The 9,766-nt window shown below is 39.0% G+C and overlaps 1 pseudogene; it reads left to right on the top strand.

The window, feature by feature from the left end:
- The first annotated feature begins 8,256 nt into the window (after positions 1-8,256).
- Positions 8,257-9,280, top strand: LOC143639862 (transcription factor JunD-like; annotated as a pseudogene).
- The last annotated feature ends 486 nt before the right edge of the window (positions 9,281-9,766 follow it).

Raw genomic sequence — 9,766 nt, 5'->3', positions numbered from 1 at the left:
TCCACAGGAGGCAAATGGAGTCAGGTGAGGCATCTGGAAATTCTGTCAGGATACACTGTGGACCCAGTGGGGAAGCAGGACCTTTGGGCTCTGAAATAGAAATGTGACCTCAGGTCTGTTCCATTGGGGGTCTCAGTTTCCCCTCTTACACACTGAGGCAATGGAGGGAGGCTGAAGATGCCACAGCACAGCCTTTCTTGGTTCCTCCCTCTCATGTGATGCTGTGCACTTTCCATATTTCAGGTTGATTGGGTTCCATGGGGTTTCTGGAAGAGGTCCTGGGGATATCATCTGAGACACTTTGTTTTTGGGAAACAAAAATTTTACTAGCATGTTCACAGAGACTTCTCTTAGTGCCTGCCATGTACATACTGAGACCTGGAGGTCTGGAGAGGGTAAGCCTGTGATGCAGCCATAACTTGCTGGAGCCTAGTTTTGATATCACAGCACACTTCACTCACTCACTGAGGCACAGGAAGTGTTTTCTAGCACGTAGGCAATAAAAAAAAAAAAAACATAGAAGGGGGAGGAGGCCTTAACCCTTTCCAGGGGCGACTTTGAGGAACTCCCTAAATCTGTAAAGTAGAACACATTGTGATGCCTGCCTCTCAGGCTGGTCCAGCTTCATGATTCTCTGAAAGGCAGTTTGGCATGGATGGGGAAGGGGATCTATTTTGACAGTATTATCCTTTAGGTTTTTTTTTTCTTTTAAACATTTATTTTAGTTGTAGGTGGACACAATACATTTATTTTATTTTTATGTGATGGTGAGGCTTGAACCCAGTGCCTCATGAGTAATAGGGGAACACTCTACATCTATGAAAAACCACAGCCTTCATTTAGTTTTATATATGGAAACATAACCCCTTGCATTTTAAAATAAAACAATAGTACCAGGCTCTGTTCTAGGCAAAGAGGACACAGACATGTCCAGAACAGCAAGGAATCTCTGCTCTCATTCTTGTGGGGGCTTCTATTATCCTAGGTCTGAAGCAAGAATTCAGGCACTAAAGGTACATAGAGTACTGACACCCTTTAGGCATCTGATCTAATGTTACCATCCATGGCAATGTTTTACCTTCTCAATTATTCTAAAACACACCCTTCACCATGTCACTTAGCTGCCCCAATCCTTTTCTACCTGTGAGATAAAGGCCTCCTTAAGGATTCCTCCCTTGCTGGCTTCTCCAGTTGCATCTCCCCACCCCTTTCTGAGGTTTCAAGAATTCTTGTTTCATCCCTACTTGTACTTACTGTTCTGCTTAATGTGGGTACTTTCCCATGTTAGAAGTGCTAACTCCTAATTAGACACTGGATGGCCCCAGAACTGTACTTTTGACATTTTCTAGCGTCCACCAGAGTATTTGCCTACTTATTGACTGGCTTGGTTAAGAAACATTTTAGAAAGCCCTTTGGTATTTGTTTTACAAACAGCTGTTTAATTTTTTTCATACGAATATTCATTAATTGTATGTATGAAATTAATCATCCAGCTATGAAAGGGAGTAGTACACTAACTATCCAGTGTATGTATGTGTGTGTATGTGTGTGTGTGTATGAGTGTGTGTGTGTGTGTGTGTGTGTGTGTGTGTGTATTTATGAACATATATATTTTTTTCAAGATTTATTCAGAAGTGGGATAAGGGTTTCAAATCATTCATGGTCTTTTTTTACACTTGTTGTTCCTGGGATGTTTCAGGAGTCCTTACTAAAATTGCAGGTATTTCTTTCTCTTGTCTATGCTGTGGTTATTATAAGCCATTGAAAAGAATAAATATATCTCAGAGACGCCAAGTGTTATCTCACTTGTAGTTGTCCATTGGACATCTCTAGGCCTAAGAAATATTCAGTCCTTTTTGACAAAAGCAGCTTTTAAGTCCCTCAATATGAGGAGGATTTGTGGCTATTTATCAGAACTTGTCCCCATGAATATGATAATCAATAGAATATGTATTATATGACATGATGGCAAGACTTGGTAACAGGAATGAAAGTGGTTTAACCTGATTTATTTATTTATCATTATATATTTTATAAACATTTAATGTACATATAATTATATATTTATAAAGCAATAATTTTGAATACATGTATCTGTCTTTCACACATATATGTTTATAATATTGTCTTTAGAATAAGCAGGTTTGTGGATGGATTGGTGTGAGTGTAATGGTGAAAAGATCAAGGACAATTTCTGAATTTTTGACTTGAGCACTCTAGGGTAGTGATACCCAATCCTGTGTCTAGCAGAAAAACTACATGAGGCAGGGAAAAGAGTGCTAGTCTTAAAGAAGGCTTTTGTGTTGCTGTTTGTGATTTCTCCTTGATTTCCACATGAACATATCTGAATGCAACAGGAGAGGACTGGGAAAAAAATGAATATTTGGAAGGCAGGGAAATGTGCAAAATACTTCAATGAGACTGAGCATGACTCTGGGCGTGGGTGAAGATATAGAGTACAGGGAGCATTTCTCTGAGCTTGGGACACACCTATATTTAGCAATGGAGAAGGAAATTATATGAAGGAGAAAAAGAGTGAGGGCATCCAGTTAAGGAGATAGAAAACCAGGGAAATGTAATGACATGGATTTCTGGAAGAGATGATTTTAAAAAGAAAGGCAGAACCTCTTGTTCTAAAAAACACTAAAAAGTAAACTACAGGGTGACAAAGGAGGGACCTTGAGATTTGGTGCCATAGTGGTTTCTGATGGTCTCAGTGGAACCCCTATCCTCAGATGGTAGGAACTGAAGCCAAATGAAAGATTTTTTGGAAAAATTAAGGTCAGCATAGTGAAGGCAATAGCTGGAGATCATTTTTCTGATTGTGTACAATGAGATAAAGGGAGACTCAGCCAGGGGTTAACATTAATGGCCTCTGAGATATGGGAAAAGTTTATTTCTGCAAAAGTTTGTTTGTAGATGCAGAAATCTTTTTTTCTATTACCATGTTTGCCACCTACACTCTAGAGTTGATTTTTTTGAAGTAACATAGAAGCCCAATAGTAATTTCTGGAGAGTAGGAAGGGTGCTGGGGCAGGGCAAGGGATGAAAGTAGAAGATAGATAATTAGATATGATCACTGTGTACCTTGCATTTGGAAATATTATGTTCAATTCCATTAACATGTGCAATAAATATTTGTTAATTAAAAACAAATTAAAACTAATTATTCTATTTGATCACTGAAAGGTAGGCACTCAACACTGAGGGAGAGAATATCCTTTTGGTTTGTTTCCTGCTTGTGAAAATGGTTATTGTTAGTCACCTATAAAGAGAACTTATTAAATAATTTTGGAAGGAATAGTATGCATTTGAAATGCCTTGTTGTCAAAGTATAAAGAGGTTATCTGATGGTCACTGAAATATTTGAAGCGCTACAGTCCATCCACTGTGAAGGTAGTTTGTGCCAGGTTCATCCTTTGGGAATGTAATATGTTCCTTATTCTTTCACTATTTGTTCCAATCAAGTCACTGAATCTGCCCACTCATAAAATGACAAGGATACTAAGCTCCACATGCAGGAGGGGATGCTATTCTTCTGCAGTGTTTTGAAATATTTGTCTGTTCCCATCATTAATTATTATTAAAGACAATTATGTTTTATCAGTAAATATATATTCATTTGTTGCTTTCACTTATAATTTACTGATATATTTTTTTATTTTATTGCTCATATTTTTCGAGCTTTCACTCTTTCAGGATCTTTTACTTTAGTTCTCACGTCATTTTCAGGAATCCACATGTGGGACATCTTGGGATACTCTCCTCTTGCTCTTCCTTCTTTTTTCCTCCTACTATATTAAGGTTCATTTTTTAATTTATATTACCAGATCCTAGAATCATCATTTTCTCCAGGGAAATATACACATTTTTACTGGTATTTTTAGGGCCCAATGCAAAGTGAAAACTTTGACTCCCTGTATAAAAGCAGGTGACCTCTACCATTGACATCATGACACAGAAATCTATTTCTTTCTTCTGTGATCTCTTCACATGTCATGGTAAATTTTGTCTGTCTTTTAATTGTCCATATTAGAGAATTTTAAATTTTTAGCAAGACTTCTAACATTTATCTTTATGTATGCCATATCAATTCTAAATGCAAACTTATGAGCAAGTCACATTGGAGAGCTTACATATCCATCTTGTGTTCATTAATACCAAAAGAGTGAATGTTACACAGAACCAGTGCAATTGTTTTTACTACACCTTGATAACTGTGAACAATTTCTCCAGCTGGTTTGTTAATGAGTTTGAAAGAACTGGAAAAAAATTGACTGTGGATCACCCTACTTTTCCTTTCCCTTCATATTCAAGCTGGAGAGGTGGATTAACACAGTGAAGTACCTTGAGTGACAAATCTGTATTTTTTCTGTATTTGAATCTAATTCTGGTTGAACATTAATTTGGCCTCCCTGCGTTTCATCATGCTCCCTTTATTTACTTACTGGTAAATAAGACATGGTCACATTGCACTCAACTCTCTCTTAGCTACCATATTTCCTTTCCCGCTGGAATTTGTGATAATGGGAATGAAAACTCAGTGTTTATGAGGTGGTCAAATGCACTATACCTGCAGGTTACATTTATGTTGTGTGTTTATACCTGTGGGTCTACTGCCTTCTTGGAATTTACTTATGAAGAATAAGTAGTAAGGTAAAATCAATAAAAATTATGATAGCAACTGCAGAATATTCAATCAAGGACAGGTCCACCTTGAACAGTAATCCTGACTGTGTAGGAAGAGCATCATGGGGCTAGACCTTCTTTCCCTGCCTTCTGCCTCCTCTCTCTCCATCATCCTTCCCTCCGTCAGTACCTTGTATCCTCCCTTCCTCCCTTGCACAATAGTAAGAACACTAAGTAGGATACATGTACTCTGAAAACATATAAGTGAACATTATACAATTATAAAGTGTAAGTACAGAATTTTGCTGCAAATATCTAGAAGTTGTATATTTTATGCAATTAAAATTTTATATCCATTGAAGAGCAGCATCACATTTTACCCTAATCACATTTCTCTCTCTCTCTCTCTCTCTCTCTCTCTCTCTCTCTCTCTCTCTCTCTCTCCATATATATATATATATATATATATATATATAAATTTAGAGACATGGTCTCATTCAGTTGTTTAGGGCCTGGCTAACTTAATGAGGCTGGTTTTTAACTTGTGTTCCTCCCACCTCAGCTTCTCAAACCACTGGGATTCAAGGTATGTCCTACTGTACCCAGCTCACTTAATGGATTTTCATAGAGATTATTTTGTGTTTCAGATTTTATACTCTTCTCAGGTGATGTGTAAGTAATTTCTCTCATTCCAACAGTTGAATCTTTTCCCTGTTCATGCTTTACTGTGCTGTTCAGAAGCCTTTGGTTTAATGGAATTATACTTGTCTGCTTATGGTTCTGTTTCCTCTCCTTTTACTGACATAACCAAAGGACCATTTCCTAAAGCAATGTTGGACATAACCAAAGGACCATTTCCTAAAGCAATGTTGGACATAACCAAAGGACCATTTCCTAAAGCAATGTTGTGTTTTCTTTGTATATTTTGCTCACAAACTTATGCTCTTCTTTTTTTTTTCTATTTTAGATTGAAAAAATAGCAATTTCATCTGCTTGTGTTGTATAGCATGATATTTCAAAACATGTAACACTGTGTAGTGATCATATTTGTCACCTTATTAGGATGGGAAAAGATTGGTAAATTGGACCCCAGTATTTTCTTCCAGGAATTTTACAGATTCACATCTCACTCTTATATTTATTTCTCTTTGAGTTGATGTTTTGATATGATGTAAGATAAGTTTTGGTTTTCTTTCTTCCCCGTGTGGATATTGAGTGTCTTCAGCACCATCTGTTAAAGAGACTAACTATTCTTTATTCATTCTGTATTGTTGGCCTTCTTCTCAAAGATGAGTATGAAGTGAATGTCTGGGCTTATCCTTGTTCTCTTTTCTATGCATTGGTCTACATGTTGCCTTCTATTTCAGTACAACAGTGTTTTAATTCTTATAGTTTGTAATTTGTTTGATTATATCTTTTTGACATTTTTAAAATTAGCTATACATAACAGTATAATGCATTGACACATTGTACATAAATGGAGTACAACTTCACATTTTTCCTTTTGTACATGATGCAGAATTACACTGGTCATGTAATTGTATAATCGTGCAGAGTAATGATATCTGATCCATTTCATCATCCTTCAGAATGCATACCTCTTTCCCTACTTTTGCTTTCCTCTCTCTAATCCAAAGTGCATTTATTCTTCTCTAGTGCCTTCCATTGTGAATTAGCATAAGCACATCAGATATAATATTCAGCCTTTGAAATTTTGCTATTGGTTTATTTAGCTTAGCATGGTATTCTCAAGTTTAATCTATTTGCCAGCAAGTGGCATAATTTTACTCTTTCTAGGGTTGAGTAATATTCTATCACATACACACACACACACACACACACACACACACATAAACACAAACACATAGACACACACACACACACACACACATATATATACATATGTGTGTGTGTGTATATATAAATATATATATATATATTATATATATCACATTTTATTTATTAATTCATCTGTTGAAGGATACTTAGGTTTGTTCCATAGTTTACCTATTGTGAATTGACCTATTGTATATTTATGTGGCCACCAGCAATGTATGAGTGTACCTTTTCTCCCACATCCTCATGAAAACAATTATTGCTCATATTCTTGATAATTGCCGTTATGACTGCAGTGAAATAAAATATTGAAATAGTTTTGATTTGCATTTCTCTAATTGCTAAAGATGATGGACTTTTTTATATGTTTGTTGATCAATTGTATTTCTTCTTCTGTGAAGTGTCTGTTCAGTTTTTTCATCCATTTATTGATGGGTTATGTCTCTTTTTTGGCAATAAGTTTGTTGAGTTCTTTATATACCTTGGAGATTATTGTTTTATTTGATGTGTATGTGATAAGGATTTATTCTCCCATTCTCTAGGCTCTCTCTTCATGTTATAGATTTTTTCCTTTGAAGAGAGTAAGCTTCTTAGTTTGAATCCATCCCATTTATTGATTCTTAATTTTACTCTTTGTGTTTAAAGACTCTTGTTTATTATGTCAGCTAACAGGATGAGGATTTGGACCTTCTTTATTTTGTCTGTTAGTCACAGGGCCTCCATTCTCATGTGTAAATCTTTGATCTACTTTGAGTTGAATTTTGAGCACAGTGAGAGATAGAAGTTTAATTTCATCTTTCTACATATGGATTTCCAGTTTTCCCAGAACCAATTGTTGAAGAGGCTATCTTTTCTCCAATTTATATTTTGGTCACCTTTGTCTAGTATGGATTGGTCTATATGTCTTTTGATATGGGGTTTTCTTTTTCTTTCTTTCTTCTTTTTATTATTTCTCTCTAGTATAGTATAAGGTCTAGTATTGTGATGTCTATTGATTCAATCATTTTGTTGAGAATTTTGTTGAGAATGACTATTGTTGCTCTCCTATTTTTTCAAATGAATTTCACGATTGCTTTTTCTAGTTTTATGAAGAATGTCATTGGACGTTTAAAAGGAATTGTACTGAATCTGTATAAGTATTTTGTTAGTATCGCAGTTTTGACTATGATCATTCTTCTTATCCAAAAGCATGGGAGATCTTCAATTTCTATCTTTAGTGTTCTGTGGTTTTCATTGTAGAAGTATTTTACATCTTTTTTAGATTGATTCCAAAGTATTTTATTTTATTCTTTCTTTTTCTTTTTTGAGGCCATTGTTAATGGGGTGGTTTTCCTAATTTTTTTTTTTACACTGAATTCATTGCTTGAGTATAGAAATTCATTTGGTTTATGGGTGTTTATTTTATATTCTGCTATTTTGCTGAATTTATTAGTCAAGAAAGTTTTCAAGTGAAATTTTTTGGATTTTCTAAATATAGAATCATGTCATTAGTAAATAGTGATAGTTTTATTTCTTGTGTTTCTATTCATTTATCTATTCGCTTATTTATTAAGGATAAATAAATAGAAACATAGGTTTTGGATAGAGCTTCAAGGATGATGTTGAATTGAAGTGGCAAAAAAAAGGCATTCTTTTCCTTTTTTTTAATTTTAGAGGGACTGCTTTAATTTTTTCTTCCTTAAGAATAATGTTTCCGAGGAGCCACCACAGAAGGCCCAGGTGCAGCGGCCACTGCCTGGGTGAGCACAGGGCTGAATGGGCAGAGGAGGGGAGCGAACCCCTAGGGAGGCCATGGCCACTCCTCCTGCACCAGGCGCAAAGGTGATGCGGAGGCTGGAAACACTCTTCTATGGTTATGAGGCACTGAGCAGCCTGGGCAATGGCGTCAGTGGCAGCAGCAACAACTTTGCGTGCCTGGCCCGCTTGTCCCTGGGGCACCCCAAACAGCGTTGGCAGGCAGAGTGGTGAAGAATGACAGCTGACACTGAGCCTGAGCAAACAAGTGGTGGTGGCGCCACCTCTGGCCCCCCTGCGCAGACTGCACCCCCAACAGGCGCCCCGACAGCCTGCTCTCTAGCCCGACCTGGGGCTGGTCAAGCTCGCCTCTCCTGAGCTTGAGCACCTCAACATCCAGACCAAGGAGCTGGTCACAACCACGCTGAGGAGCACGCAGTTCCTCTCCCCAAGATGGTGGACAGGGAGGAGCAGGAGTTCAACGAGGACTTTGTAAAGGCCCTGGAGGATTTGAACAAGCAGCACCAGCTTGGCGTGGGTGCAGCCCGGCTGCTGCTGCGGCTTTGCAGGAGGACCCTCTGGCACGGCATAGGGCGCCACCCTCCCAGCTGGCACCGGTCTTCCTAAACCTGAGCCGCAACAAGGATGGCACTAGGGGTGCTGGGGATGCTGCAACTGTCAACTTCTCTTCCTATTCCTTTCCCTTCCCACAGCTACTGCCTCCCAGTGGTGTACTGGAGCCGCTGTGCCTAGCTGTGCTCAAGGGCAGCCACAGATGGTGCCCAACTTGCCAAGCTTCAGCGAGAGCCTGCTGTCGCCAATCGACATGGACATGCAGGAACGATTCAAGGCTGAGTCCAAGCAGCTGCTCAACAATATCAGAGCCTCCAAGTGCCTCAAGGGCAAGCTGGAGCATCTCTCACCTGGAGAGGAAAGTGAAGAGCTCAAGAGCCAGAACAGGGAGCTGGCTTCCACCAGGAGCCTGCTGCCCAAGCAGGTGGCGCAGCTCAAGCAGAAAGTCCTCAGCCATGTCAACAGCAGCCGCCAGCTGCTACCCCAGCACTAGGTGCCCTTGTACTGAGCCCAAACACAAGGCACATCCGCGGCTGCCTCCTCTTTAGGGGCGGGCTTGCAGGGGGCAGGGATTGAGCTCCCAGGAGTTGGTATGGTGCAGCCCTGGGACCCCCTCCAAGAGGGTGACCAGGACTTGGAGAGGGCACCTTGGACTTGACAAGCTGGACCCCCTGCTCCTGGCGGGTTGGGAGCGAGCGCATGACATCCCCTTGCACTGCCTCTGTTCCCTGCGCTGCCTCCAAGGCGTCACACAAACCCCGGCCCAGCCGCCCCTTCCACACACTGCTGTGGAAGGGGCTCTGTGAGGCGCAGCCTTCAGCCTGCCTTTTCTTTTACTCATTTTTTTTTTTTTTCTGCCTTTGAAAGAGAGAAGAACAGAGTTTTTGATTCTTCCGTATTTATGTTTCTACTCGGGAACAAAGGGTTGTGCGTGCGTGTGTTTCTTTGTGTTGGCTTTTTTAAAAGAAATGAGAAGAAGAAAAAAAAAATTACG

This window comes from Callospermophilus lateralis, assembly GCF_048772815.1.
Source record: "Callospermophilus lateralis isolate mCalLat2 chromosome 10 unlocalized genomic scaffold, mCalLat2.hap1 SUPER_10_unloc_1, whole genome shotgun sequence".
In the NCBI taxonomy this organism is placed as follows: Eukaryota; Metazoa; Chordata; class Mammalia; order Rodentia; family Sciuridae; genus Callospermophilus; species Callospermophilus lateralis.
Note: the sequence above shows the minus strand (reverse complement) of the source record. Positions and strands in the feature narration are given on the sequence as shown.